Genomic DNA, 15,322 nt, shown 5'->3' on the forward strand with positions numbered 1-15,322 from the left:
CATTGTCCTTTCAAGAGCTGGTTTGTATGTTCTAGAGTAAGAGACAGGATAGTGGTTTAATTCTTCTTACCCACCAACCAAGAAAGAGGTATATCAGCAACTACACAGAAGTGCCTTCCCTAGTGAGAGCCGCAGCCTGTTTTTATAGCTTGAGGTACAGAAACATTAGCCGAAACAGTCGGCTCCTAAGGCTGAGGATGTTTTCAGGGCCATTGGGAGAAAGTGAAAACCCATTGTGTGGTGCTGTGGTTGGGGAGAGAAAGATGGTTTGGTTCATAGATCATCTATTATCATTGATACTCTAACTTTCTTGCTTTCTTCTTAGATGAACACTTATGAGAGAAAGCTACCCTTATGTCTTTGCTTGTATAATTGCAAGAAAGCACAGCCACCGATGTGTGTGCTCCAGGGGCACGTGGGCATGGGGAAGAGTACAAAATAAGAGCTACTTACTGCCACTCTCTATTTTAAATATTTTCCTAATCCTTCTTCTTCTTAAGTTAAATTTTTCTTCTCAAAGAGAAACCTGATGGAAAGCACTTCCTACTGGAACACCTCAGGTGTGCCAAGGGATAGTAGCCCCACTGCTCCAAACGGGGATTTCCATTTTATCTGTGTCAAAACCCAAGCAGCGAGGCAGTAAATGCTGGGTTTGATGCATACAAATGCCAGAGCCAGAAGCATCACCCTCCTTCCTCGACTGCCATCCCCTTGCTTTAACCATGCAAGCATCGCCTCTCCTCCTTGGTGCTCTCCTCCTGCAGGCACAGGGATCAGGATGAGCTCAGCACGCAGACAGAGGGTGCAAGACTTTTTCCTACAATGCCATTGTAATAGTTTCCACTGAATGTCCCCTGTGAATAGAAAGAAAAGAAGAAAAAACAAAGAAATCTAAAGCTTTTTTTTTTTTTTTTCAGAAATAAAATAGCGAGCCCGAGGGGAACATATGACACCATCACCTCCCTCCTCCTGCTCTGTCTGCGTTGACATGTGCAGATTGTACACTGCCTTGTGGGAGGACCTCTGAGAGGAATTTGCCACAGGTGCTAGTAAAATCTAACCGCATTTTTCTTGCAGCTCCACAACCCTCTGCCTCGTCAGTATGGCGAAATCCCTCGGCGCGGCGTGCTCACTGCTGCTGCAGGCAACCTCAGTGCACCTCTGCCGAGAGCGGCGAGGGGCCAGGCGATGCGCCGGCCGTGGCCGTGCTGCAGTTTTTTTGCCCCTCTTTAACCTTTCACAACACCTACCTGTTTATTAGGTCTTCGTAGCACTTCGGCATACTTGTGGGTTTCTGAAAAATTGCAAAACAACAAATGGCCCCTGATTCGCAGGAAACCATACAAAACCACACCAGAAATCTGTCAGCTAGTCTGAAGTGTGTTCGCACTGTGCCTCGCTAGGGATGGGGGGACTACTATAGATCAAAAGAAAAACTGACCTGGCCTCAGCTGAAACAAAAACAAACATAAAAGTCTGTTTCAGCTATTTTACAGTGTAAATATTGTTGGGTTTTTTTTCAGTTTTTCTTTGCAAGTTTGGGGTTTTCTGCTCTTGGATAAAGCTGGTGATGAAGGAGCTCCCGAGCCGCAGCAGGGCAGCTCATCTTGTCCCTGCCTGGTGCACAGGGGCAGCCTTGGGGGGACACGTGGGGGTCCTGGGCTTACTCTCAGGGACCCATGGCAACGCAGTCCCCTGCCACTTTTATACCTTTTGCACCTCCTCCTCCAAGTGCAGACACAGGCACAGACTCCTGGCCCTCGTTGTCCCCTGGGTGTCACCAGCAGCCGCTGTTTGGGGATGCTCCCCTTCTGGTCTCGCTGCCCTGCAGGATTCATGCTGGGGAGCACACCTTGCTTTTGGGCAGTCCTTATTCTTTCCCATGGGCTGGGACTTCAGGTGGGTGCTCCTCCACACGGCTGGGCTCTCTGTCCAGACATCCCAGTGTGTCAGGGATGGAGCCCCGCTAGCAAAAACGACAGCAGCTGAGTCCCGGGAGAGAGCCAGCAGCTTCTGTACGAAGCACCCAACCAGGTACATAGCATGAGGTAGGCAAAAGTTTCTGAAAAGTGCCTATTTCTTTCTCTCTATTAATTACAAAGTTGAGTGCAATATGCAGATAAGTCCCACTGCAGATGTCTGCTGATGCTGTCGCTGCTTTCTCAGCCCTGGTGGAGTGGGATGGGTAGAAGGGGACTGGGCAGAGGGGACAGCACAGAGCGTTAGAGGATGCAACAGATTCTGGGCTTTGCCATCATCCGTAAGAGGGGGAGTATAAAGGAGCACTGGAAAATATTAAACGTCATGGATGCAGTGAGCCAGTGGTGAATCCCCCATTGTCACAGAATCATTGAAGAGCCCAGTTTGGAAGGGCCCTTGAAAGGTCATCAGGTCCTGCCCTTTGTGGGAAAGGGAGAGTAGGTGAGCTTATCTAGCACCCTGCCCAACCACATCTTGAAAACCTCCAGTGACTGGGATTCTGCCACATCCCTGTGGAGGTTGTTCCTGTTGGTCTCACTATAGAAAATTTCTTATATCAAGAAATTCAAGATATCAAGATCTGTTCCGGTACAACTTGTATTTGTTGCCCCTTGTCTTCTCCATGTGGGGCCTTGTGAAGGGAGAGCTTCCGACCTCTTTGTAGCCACCCTTTAAGTACTGGAATATTGTGGTGAGGTCCCCACCCTGAGCTTTCTCTTCTCCGGAGTGGAAAGACACAATTCCTTCAGTCTTTTTCTCACAGGCCAGGTACTACAGCCCTTTCATCATCTTCATGGCCCTCCTTTGAACCCCCTGCAGTCATGTCAAAGGAGTACTCCAGGAAAGCAAGCCCTTCAAAACATAAAAATAAATGAAAAGAAAATTTGTTTTGTATGTAGCACAATTCGATTATGGATCTTATTGTCGCAGTGTGTATCTGGACTAAAATAGAAATTAAATAACTCAGGTGAATGACTGCTATATTTTGTCTATTGCTTATACTCTCTCCCAAGGCATCTGATGACTGAGCTTGCAGATAGTGTATTGAGCTAGACAAATATTTGGCCTGACTCAGAACAGTGCTCTGACTCACTCCAGTGGCCAATGACTGTGGGTGGTGACCTCTTTTAATGCTTTGTTAAGTGTCCCTTGACAATCTGCATCTGCTTGCTCCAGAATGGTTTTATGTACATATGGGTCACACCTTTCCAGTGCCTATTGCTGCTGTTTCTGGGTTAAAGATAAAATTACAACTATCCAACTAATACTGAAAACTAATAGTGTTGATCTCCTGCAAGGTCCGGGTCATGAACGGCTGAATTCACACTTATTTAATAGTTACTCATCCTATTAAAGTGAGTCCCAGGGAGGGGATTTTAACATGCAGTTTTCAGGAAATTGTTAGCAGATATTTTCCTACTCTTTCATTCTGCTTATGGTATTCTGATTTGTGAATACTATTTAATAATAATTTTGTGAGGATGGGAGAGCATTGCTCAAATCTGTGCTCTGAATTAGTCAGAGAGGGAGATTATATCTACGGTTATTACAGTGTGCATTAGTATCTTCATAAGCCAGTTAATGAATGAGGAACAATGTTTCTATCGCCTACCTCAAGTTTTGGCAAGAAACAAACTTGTCAGAAGTGTCAAAACAATTCAGCTTGGATCTGCCTAGAACACTGTTTAATCTTGCTTAATTCCAGTATTTCAGTACTTCCAGAAGTTTTCAGCACTTTGTCGTTTCACCACAACCATTCTGCAAAATTCAACTCACATTCATGAATTGGCTTGGCCAGCCCGAAAGTGCCTTTTCCAATGAACTGATGATTCATTGAGGCATTTTCTCCCAGATTTTGAGCTGCAGCATTTCATGGAAGCTGGCTTTTTGCTCAGAGAGATGACTATCACAACCAGTTCCACTGTAGGAGTGTTGAAAGCGCGGCCCGTCTAGAGCAGCCATCTAAGAGTATCTTCTGCGGTAACCTGAACACTTGTGGTACCTCCTCCTCTTCTTTCAATTAACCTAACAGGTTTATTACCATCCAGCTACTCGGCTCACTATTTGCCAGGGTTAAACTTATCAGCCTTCGCAGTCTCCTTATGATTGGGATGAGCTTTGATTTGCAGGCCCATCTCATGAGCTGTCATTTTGCTTTCTGCCTGGCTGGTTTCCTTTCCATTATGCCACGCAGTCAGCTGTAGGTCAGGCTAAATATTTAGATTTTGACATCATATAGAAAGGGAGGAAAAAATTCTCCTCTGTGCCCTATAGAAATTTCCCCTTTGTGCGGAGGAACTGTCACAGCCACTGGTTTTATTCGGAAAAAATGGTTCCCAAGCCAAGAATTCCCCCCCGACATAAAGTGTGGTCACCAGTGGCCGTCTGCTGCCCCACAGGAGCAGTTGCCCCCATCCCTGTGGTCACCCATGAGGACAGGCACCTGCTGCTCCGGCAAAGCCCGGCCGTGCTGTGCCCTCCCCTTGGCCATCTCCATCCCTTCCCCAGCTTGGAGGGGTGTGGAGCAGACCAGAGCCTCACAATCTCTCCATCCTTGTCTTGTCCACACCTTGAGGCTCATCCCAGGCACCCCCTCGCCCCAGCTCCCTCCTCCAGCTCTCCGCCACTCTCAAGTGCTGCAGCGAGCAGGTAAGAAGATGTGCTCTTGCTTAGAAGGTAGCCCCATCTCATCTTGCTTTAATATAGTCACCAACAGCACCACAGTTCCTCTGTGGGGTGTGTGGCTGTGCTGCAAATAGCCATCCCCTTTTGGTAGCCCTACACTTACTTCCCCGTGAGGCCCAGTGCATTACAATGCTCCTAAATGAGATTGAGTGGTGGCAGAGGTAGGGAGCACTATTCCCGTGGACCCAGGGATTTAATCTTTCAGTCTCACAACCCCTCTCCAATTGTTACTGCTCCTTACTTCTCCTGCAGCTCTTCCTGTGTCCCACCTGCCTTGCCTGTCTGCTGGGCCCTGACCCCTTGCCCCATGTCTTTGTGCAACGTCATCTGGCCCTTATTACACCGAGGTGTAGAAATGTGTCACAAAGCAAAAGTCCCTTTCTCCACCACCAAAGTGTAGCAAATGGAGATCAAAGGGCTTGATTGTTTCCCAGAGTTTCGAGCTGAATAAATACATTGAATAAATAAAATAGTATCAAGCGAAGTGTTCCAAAACAAAACATTTTTTTAGAAAAATGAAATCATTCAGTTCCCCAATATGCTGAAATGGTTTCTTTCAAATTTATTATTTTCTTAAATTTTCCGAACTGTTTTATCAGAATGGCCATCTTTCTGATAAGGAGTTTTGCTTTCAACAAAACAGCATTGTTTAGTGATGGGGAATCTACTGAATCCTTCCCAGCTGGTTGCACCCGTTTTGGACCAGCACTCAGAAGACCAGTCCTGGTGTGGGAGCTGGCACAGACCAGCTGACTGTCCCAGGTCACATCCTTCAGGACAGAGCCATGCTGGTAACCAGGGCTGCCCTGAAGGCCACTCTAAAGCCTGTACTAGCCAGATAGATCCACAATAGCCACATATGGAGCATGGCACCCAGGACTCTCCCATGGGATGAAGTTTCCCCTTGTGTTTGGTGAACCTACTGGCATGTACCTACCAGCTATCACTTGCTGGGACTCCCCGCCCTGCCTGGAGACCACATGCCTGTGGGTGCCCCAGGACCTCCATCCCCAGAATCCCCACTCAGGTCATCCCTACCTTTCCCTCTCCCCGAGGCCAGACCGGTGCGTCACGAGACAGTCCTTCATCCCCAGCCCTGATGGGTTTTGCTGCCCGTCACCGGGGATGCTCCAAGCAAGCAAGGGCAGTTCATGCACTTCAGGCTGGAAGACGAACAGCCTGATATAACGCGATAACCCGAGCTCAGTGCTTGTGCTTCCTATCAGACCTTGTATCGCCTGTTTAGGCTGCAGATTCACAAAAGTGTCTTGTAATGTGCTTGTACAGCAACCAATACCGCACGTTTCCACTGCTAGCTGTTACCATGACACAAGCAGGGCTTTGTTGAGGCTAAAAAATTTTCTTAAACAAGTGCACTGATAGCTCTGTTCAGCTGCTTATTGATGGTTTTATGTCTCATTGTTAGTTTAAGCCCTTGAGGTCTTTTGTGTCTCTGCTTGCCTTTTGGCACACAAAAAAAAATGAGTATAGCGATACAGATAGTATCGCAAAGCAACAATAATCACAGCTACAGATTAGTGGTTCGCCTGTGCTCTGTCCCCTTCGTCATAGATGTGCTTGAGTGAATGACCTATATTTGGTTTGTGGCTATCCCATACCCGGTGCATTGCAGTCTCAGGCGCTACCCTCTGGTTCTTCATATTGACTAATAATAATAACAACAACTTCTTTGCAAGCTGTTTACCACCCACATGTACCTACCCCCAAAAAACCCAGAGGAAATAACGAAGTAGCATTCTGTTTCTATTTATAATCAGAAAAAAAAAAAGATGATTCCCAGTAATAAAGCAGATAGATGTTTATCTGCTACGACAGAAATGTTGAGTCGATTTTTTGAAATTCCAAACTTGAAGTTTCCTTTGCTTGTGTCAAAGCTGTTTCATCTTCTCTCACAACCTACACCACCTCCTCCTCTTTCTCATTATCTTCACCAGACTCCTTCCCTCATTCCTTGGCTTGCCCGGCTGGCAGAGACTGCCTGTGGGCACGTGGAGCCTTGGCCCCAGTGCTGTTTCTGCAGGCTGGCTGAGTTCGCAGTAGAAGCCCCAAGGATCTCGTTTTCAAAAAGCATCTGGCAAAGGCTTCAGAAAGACATGTGATGTCCGTGATGCATTAGTCACTTCTCCAGCTGCTGCCTCAGTTTTTCTGTCTGTAGAGCGGCAGAAATCACGTAGATCTTTCTTGTAAAAAGATAAGAGCTCTGGGGAGGAAAATGCCGGAGACAGGCACGCTGCTATAGACCCAAAGGCATTAGCGCGTCCTGCTCACTGCTGGGTTCAAACCTGTCTCCTTGCAGAACAAGCAGACAAGTTCAGAGAGTGCACGGCTGCCTTTCCTTGCAGAGCGTTCATTCCCTCACCTCCCACCCTTCTTCCCTTCTGCTTTTGGCCTATGAAACTAAGGCAAAGTCACACCATCTCACCTAAAACAATTCTGCTCTTTCAAAGGATGCTGCCAGACAGCGAAGCCATATGTTGGCCTGAGGGAAGTGTGCTTCTTCCCCCCCTGTGCCGCCGGGGAAGGGGACACAGGGAGTGACATGGCACTGGTCACACAGCGAGGCTGTGGCACAGCCCGGATGTGAAACCAGATTTCCTTTCAGCCTGAGTTTTACCAACAGGCCAAACCCCTCCAGAAAATAGCTAAAACAAAACAAAACAAAACAAACCAGCTTGTCAAGACACATCCTGAAACTGCCTAATTACATTTACATTTGCCACAGAGGTACGGGATATTTTTGCATCTGAGTGGGTGTCTCTAACTTTCAATTGTTTGCTGTGTGTTCTTTTTTTCATTCGAAGCACTACTTGAAGTTGCAGTTTCCCATCCTGCATGTTCTGAGAAAAATCCTCTGTTACAAGTTTTCCCTGCTAAATAGTTATAATGGTATGAGTGAGTATATGATCAAAGGTCTAGAAGATGCCTTTACTTAGAGAAATTTAAGCAATTTGGTCTACTTATTTAATCAAACTGAGGAATGAAGAAAATTTGATGCTGGGTCCATGTGAGTTTAACTGGGAAAAGGAAAGTTTGGGCCACTGGAAGTGAGCGTTAATGACGGATGAGGTGAACAAACCCCAAGGCTTTCCTCTTTTCAATCTTCCCGTCTGTCTGCTTCTGTCAATCCCATAGGAGAGAGAAACAAATCCATGAGGCTGAGCTTACTTAAATACTGGCATGACTCCTTGAAAGAAATGGCAACTCCATCATGGCTTGAAGTCTTTGAAATGAAAGCTAGATGTCTTTTAAAATGAAATCTTCCAGTCTAGTTGAGTTTCCTGATTCAGTTGTGCTCAATAAGCTAGTTCCTTTGGAATTCAGCAAGAGAATTAGTACTGATGTATTCTAGATGACAGAATTGGTTCAGTAGGTGAGACACAGCCTTCAGAAATGTATCCAGAAAAAAAAAATACATTTGCTTATGTATCACAGAAAATGCATTATATCTTGTGACAAATTTTCTATAGTAAAATATATGTCTCTCAATGTCTTCACCTCACTGCTATTTTCTTTTGTCTGCTGTTTGACTATCATGAGTTTGAGACTGAAACTATGTTAATGTGCACAGCCCCTGTTGCACCACACTTACACATGTATGAGTAGCTGGAGCTACCAAATGCTTGATGAATTTCCTGGCCTGACTTAAAAATGATCCAAGCTTTATTCCCTGCTGGAAGAAACCACTGTTAAGCAATAAGAAAGAACACCATTGGAGTCTCAGTATTTTCCAAGTCTCTTTAAACCCAGAGATATTCTTTACTCTAGAAAGTATAAAAGATGCAGACTTGCCTATGCTGTGCCTGCAGCATCCATAGATTTCCCACCATAAGAAGGAGAATTCTTTATTTTTCTCTTCCAGGCATGTATTCAAGGCTGAAGCTACACTAACAAGCCCAACACAAGGACCAAAATCAAGTCCAAAACCTAGGATCCAAGGAGGGTCAGTAAGCCAGTCCATTTGCACTTAAAGCAAACTGGGGGTTCACACGGTGCAGAGAACCATCTCTTTGCAACCAGTTATCTTGACGTTGGCTGATAGAAAAGATACCCACTTTCAATCATTTTATTCTCAGAAAACAGAAGTGTAGATAGCAGTTCAAAGTGCTTTTGGGACATTAAGCTGCATGCTTATTTTTTTTCTGACTCCATGAAAATTTCATAATGAAACCCCTAAAAAACTAGGTGAAATATATGGTTTGGTCTGGAAACCATGAGCAATTCTGTGGTTTTGCTTGGGTTTGTACTGAAACCAGTCAAAACTAGGTAGTTTCTTCTCACTGAATTTTACCTAAAGATTTTGAATTCATTCATACCTGAAACTGAGAGCGAAATTCAGGGGGCATGAACCCATGTAGTCTAAAAGAAGGAAAAAGGGTTTGTATGAAACCGCAGGTCAGGTTTGCTAACTGAGCTCAGCACCACTTTGAGTTGCTCGTCATTGTGTTTGCTGCTGACTCATTGAACCATGGCTGGTGTTTGATGGACTCCATGACTCTCTGGCTACTTGTGAATTGTACCTGTGTTCTGCTGTTTTCAAGGTAGCACCTTCAAAGGCATGGCTGAGCCTCCACTTGCAGAATTCCATCTGTTTTGTTCTCATCAGCTGGATACCCCTGTGTTGGCTGGCAGGTCTCCATTGTGAAAAAGTCTGGGGAAAAAGTATGGAGAAGTAGTATTGACAGAAAACCACTTGCTGTTTGGTACAGTTGTTCATGTTGATGAGTTTTCTTGATTGTCCTTGGAACATCTCAGTGTCTAGCTCTTCTGGACAGGATGAAAAAACTGCTTTTCCATCATAAAAACCAGTGGAGTGCTGTAGACCCATTGAGGCACTGAGACATTTGCATAAAGGCATCAAAGAAAGAAAGAAAAAGAATTTGGTGAAAAAAAATCAAGAACAGACAGACAAGATTAAAATTTTCAGCCTAAGCCTGCATAAATTGAGACTGACATTGCTGGGGTTCCTGAGTTACATTAATTCAAAGGAAGCTGAAGTAGAAGTGATCTGAATATCAATGGAAATGTACAGAGCTTTTGTATGCAGTGACTGAAATCAAAGACAGAAATACCAAATTTAATTCCAGGGAGGGCAGACAGAACCGGATCCATGTTGGAGATGTCCTTCTTGTGGATAAGAAATACAGCTTTGATATAAGCTTTGGACATTTTTAGGGTAACTGTTCTAGTGAAAATACTGTCAGATGCATTATTTTGCCTGATATTTACCTTCTTACACGCAAAAAAGGACTGTAGCTCAAGGCTATGGTCTTTTTAATTTTGCTTTTTCATCCTCCAGTGACTCATACATTTTCTCTGGCTTAAGTAAATGGACAAGCAGTTTTTTCCAGAGGCAATTACACCCTGGCAGTTCCAGGGCAGCCCCGGCTGCCTTGTGACACAGCAATGCCATGATTTCCCCATCCTCCTGGTACTGCTCCTCCCTGGATGCACCCCGCTGAGGTAGCTCTCCTCGATCCCTACATCATCCCTGCTTGATAATGGCCTTTTATCATTTAATTCCTAAATGTGGTGTGTTTTCTTTGATTGGGCTGCCTCCTCAGAAAGGTGGTGTTTCTCCCACATAGTGGGTGTGAATTTTCACAATTCCAGTAATTAGACTCTCATCTACTGCCTGCTCATGGGGCTCAAGATCCTGCATCACAAGATCCCCCAGTCATTTTTCTTAGAGTTAGAAATCTGACAGGTACTTAGACCAAACAACTTGTCTAGGCTGTTTCTATAATCTCTCCATGATATTGGCTCGGAACACAAGCACTACCAAAATGATTCACCCTGTATAACTCAACTATGTTTGGCTGGGGTGAAACACCAAGGAAGCACAGTCTAGCTCACGCTGACGCCTGCCTTTGGGATTGACCCAGTGAGCCCAGATGCATTTTTGTCCAATGGGTTTCTGAAAATCTTGCGCCTTGTCAAAAAGCAGAGCTTGTGAGAACCAAGTTTGCCTGATGCTAAACAACTCTGAAAATTCACTGCAAAAGCAATGCTCATCTGGAGATGTAAATGAACACAACTGTAAATTAGTGTAATTGTAAATAAGTAGGGCTTGACTCTGAACATCTCCATTTAGAGGCGTCGATTGCACACAAGGGCTATATGGCTCCAAGGAGGGACCGTGTTGTTCTTCTTATAGGGATTTTTACTTTTAACTATGGGAGACTAGAAAGCAGCTGCTGCCTGATAGTAACCAAAAGCTGCCAGTGGCTTCAACCCAACCTTGTTGAATAAGCCACAAATAAAAAGCTCCATATTTCATCATTTAATGATTACTGAAACATCTTTCTTGCCCCATTCTTAGGATTTCTACAATTCCACATCCTGAGAAAAAATGTGGCCTGGTGGTTAGGTCACTTTCTGAGGAGATAGAGGCTTTATTTCCTTCTTTTACCACCATTTATTTTTTTACTTTATTTTATTCATTTATTTTATTGTTTACATTTGGGGGGGAGTAGCATGTATATACAGTATGTATACAGTAGCATGTACTCCACAGTATGCCTACAGTGGAGTAGCAGCATTTGCAAACTCTTTCCTTCCTCACCCTATAGGGACTGGAAAAACATAAACAACTTCCCAGGCTCCTCTTTGAGAAGATAAGTGATGATATTTTACTATTTTGAGGAGGGTGAACTACAGAAGTCTTTCAGCTTTCCAGAATTATAAATACGCTTTCACAATGCAGTTATGCTCCTGTTGTGATATATGAACTGTGCTTCAAGCTAGATGTGACTTTGACTTTTCCCTGGTTCACATATTATTTCCCAATAGGGTTTAATGTACAGATGCCACACCGAGCAAGTTATGTATATTTCCTTTTTTATAAGACACAGGGAGATTTATTAGCCATCAAATAAAGACCAGCTTTCACGTGGTCTTTATTTCTAATTTGTGTACGTTACACTGTCAGCTAAACTCAGGTGTGATGTAATTCTGCCCTTCTAGTGAAGTTTAACCAGAGATGATTTGATCCCCCGGAACGTTTCACTATTTTTCACCTGATCTCCAAATTACTCATCTCTCCTCAATCAAAAGTTTTCGATACACTCTTCTCATGCAAGGAACACAAATAATAATAGTCTTTGACGTAACTCAGACCAACTAATCTTTAGTTCAGGATTCAACTTCTTAACAGTTACTAAAAGTTTCATGTTCATGTTCATATTCATACACAGGAAAATTCCTGTTCTTGCAGACTAAACTTTCCACAGCAATGCCCCTCCTAGGGCATTTCCTCCCCTAGGCCCTTATGTCGATGTCTCCAAAGACACCTCAGTTCCCCTTTCCATCTAAGTGGCATTGTCATCATTACCAAACCCATTGTTCACCTGCAGACCCAGTTGTCTATGTGCTCCACCCTTCTTTATTTTGGGTGGGATGGCCACACGCAACTGCAAAAAGCTACTTGAGTCTGATCCTGTCTCACAACTCAGCTCTCACCTGATGTTTCTTTGCATGGCTCATCAACCTGATTCTTTTTCTTTTTTTCTTTTTCTTTTTTCTTTTTTCTTTTTTCTTTCTCTTTCTCTTTTTTTTCTTTTTCTTTTTCTTTTTCTTTTTCTTTTTCTTTTTCTTTTTCTTTTTCTTTTTCTTTTTCTTTTTCTTTTTCTTTTTCTTTTTCTTTTTCTTTTTCTTTTTCTTTTTCTTTTTCTTTTTCTTTTTCTTTTTCTTTTTTTCTTTTTTTCCTGAAAACAAACAAACAAAATAACCAACAAGGTATTTGGCCAATATGAGAATGACTGAGTAATATTGTATGGCCTTCACCTGAATAGCGTGCCAGATTATATGATCTAATGGCCCCTGTCTGACTTAAAAGCTATGAATCTATTATGTATGTTGACTGTAAGATCCTTTTCTAAGATGCCCAGGTCTCAGTGCTGCATCTCTCTGCCAGCCCTGGGATGTCTGGATGCAGCGGGTTGCAGTGCTGCCTTCTCTCACAGCACAGGGTCAAAGCATGACCTGCAAAGCAGGACTCTGCAGACCTCATCCAAAAGTCCTTCAGTGCTGCAACTTTCAGTGCTTACAGCTATTTTGTCCTGCCATGCAAAGTGATACACTCCTCCTTCTTTTAAATGTAGACTCCAGAGTAGGCACCCAGAGCCTGCTCTGGGTGGCTCCATTTTTGATTACGCTGGTCGAATCACTCAGAAATGGCCTGGTGTTCAGGAAGTGATGAACACCATGCTGGGCATGAAGATTCTTCCAGTGTTTTTTCACTGAATAATTGGAATTTCAGGTACCTGAAATCTCCAGACATGCTTGAAAAAATCACATTCTAAAGAAGTCTGCTCTTTTCATTTAAGCTATGTTTTTAATCATCCTATTTCTTACAGCTTTGTGATTCATGCATTACCTCCTTCCTGTCACTCCCAAGCCATTCATCAAAATGCAGAGGGGATTAGTACTCCAAAAAGAACATTTCTGTTTTGATTGACTCTTGACAGCAAACATTGCTGAAAGATACCAAAGATTTTCCAGGAGAGTAGGCAGCTCCTTTCTTTGGGAAGGATGCTACATGGGCAGAACTGGTACTGTCTGGGAAGAGAATAACTCCTACTGAGCAAATGCACTCTCTGACAAATCTGTGGAAGTTATTGTACTTTTATAACTGTTCCATTTGTATTGCTTTATTACTGCATTTTATTATCTATCTTAACACCTCTGCTTTCCACCTGCACTTCGAGAGGGATGGATGGTGCATATCACCTCCAGTATAAAAAGATGTTTTTCCCCCTATAGCCAATTTTCAGCTAATTTAATATACCTGTGTTTCTATTGCCTTACAAGGCTGTGTGATATAATTCTTTTGAACAACAAAGACAGTTGCACAGCATGAATAAACACTATGTAGCTTCCTGAGGAGATAATACTGTGCAATGGCAGTTCTAACCTTTTTTATTTTCTCTTATTTTCCTACTGTCTGATGTCTATTTTTATTCAGTAATTTTATTGGAGAAACAAAATGAGAAAAGAACATTGCTTTTCTTGGAAACCTTCCAATGTGTTGCAAGAGCAGAAGAAGGCCTGGATGAGAGATATGCAGCATCTCCCTCAGAAGACTCTTTTATGGCAACTGCCAACAATATCACCACAGCAGTATTAGTGTGATACTGGAGTGTCATTTACTTCCTTCTGTGACCAGCCTTGGATCAGGATCACACAAACAGGCACAGTTTTTAATAAATACTCTTTAAAAAAAAATCTTTCTCAATCCTTGAATTGCTGGCTTTCAATGGAAATTAAGCATCACTGGGATTTTGAATATCCTCTTAGTTCCTCACCCTGGTGGAAGTTGGTGGAGGGCAGAACTGTTCTGGAGACGCCCACAATAACCTGCCTATCTAGCAGGGTACATACTTTACCATGTCTCAATAAATGAAAGGCAAGGTGGACCAGACCTCTGCTGATCCATATGCTACTCCTGCGGGATCAAGCACTGAAGCATTTTTCAGGAGTGAGGAGTGCTCAGCAGAAGGACCCTGGCCCAGGCACCCATCTCCCTCAGCTCGGGCTGAGATGAGAAGTACAAACATAACACCGAAGCACAATACAAGAGAATGATTCATCGGAGGAAACTTAAAAACCTGTGATTCATACCTTGAGTACTAATGATGTTTTGCAGTAACCTCAGTTTACTGATGTTGCATTTCCATTTCAAGTGATTTACAATTTAGCTAAAGTCAAAGAGCTCTTTCTTTAAGAGGGTCTCTTTGAAGGTACGAGCCCAAAAGCATATTTGCTATCTAAAACCCTTAATTAGTGGGATGAGGTGATTTTTTTTTTTTTTTTTGAGATAATAAAAGATACATCATGGTACATATTCTGAGCTCTCTTAGATCGTGGAAATCTAAATACAAGGCTCTGGCACTAAACGATATGGGCGTAAACATGAGTGATGGTTTTGATGAGAAACGGACTCGGTTCCCACTGAGGATCAAAACAGAAACTGCTAAAGGCATTTGTATTCTTCACGCCTCTGGATTTTAGTGGCAGCTGGGCACATACATGTCTCTGAAGAATTGGCTTTTAATGTCTTTCAGAAAAGTTTTCAGTTCTCACAAACTTCAGTCAAAGGTGAATTTCCATTGACCACATGGATGGGTTTTCAGTTCTCAGTAAGTTTGTTTGGTTCCTTTCAGTAGAGGAGTAGATAAATAAATATTAAAAAGGGGGCTGGGATATTTCCTATTTTTCTGCTAAAGACACTCACTTGAAAACTCTACCAAGAAATCATTAGAATTGCTGTTTTTGTGGTTCACTTGTTTTCTCCCTCTTTGTCCTTTTAAGCAAAGCTCTTTACAGCAGAGGATGCAGCAGGTGCCTCATATTAGAGAGTCAATGCAAATACAGGGCAGGCACCTGCTATTTAGCCTCTCAACTGGAGCTTGTGAGAATGGATGCAACATTGTTCAGAAGGCACGAAAACAGTGAACTGGGCTCTGGAAATCAGGCATAATCAGGCAGCTGGCATGATAGGGTTTGTAGAGTGAGGCTGTTGGACATAAAGGGTAGCAGCATTGCACTAAAGTTATGTCTGAAAGTGTATCACCACCCTCAAGACAGGGTACACGGCCACTTTACCCCAAGAGCAGCTATTTGACTGGGGGGTGAGGTG

The sequence above is a fragment of the Anser cygnoides genome, chromosome 20 (assembly GCF_040182565.1).
Source record: "Anser cygnoides isolate HZ-2024a breed goose chromosome 20, Taihu_goose_T2T_genome, whole genome shotgun sequence".
Classification (NCBI taxonomy): Eukaryota; Metazoa; Chordata; class Aves; order Anseriformes; family Anatidae; genus Anser; species Anser cygnoides.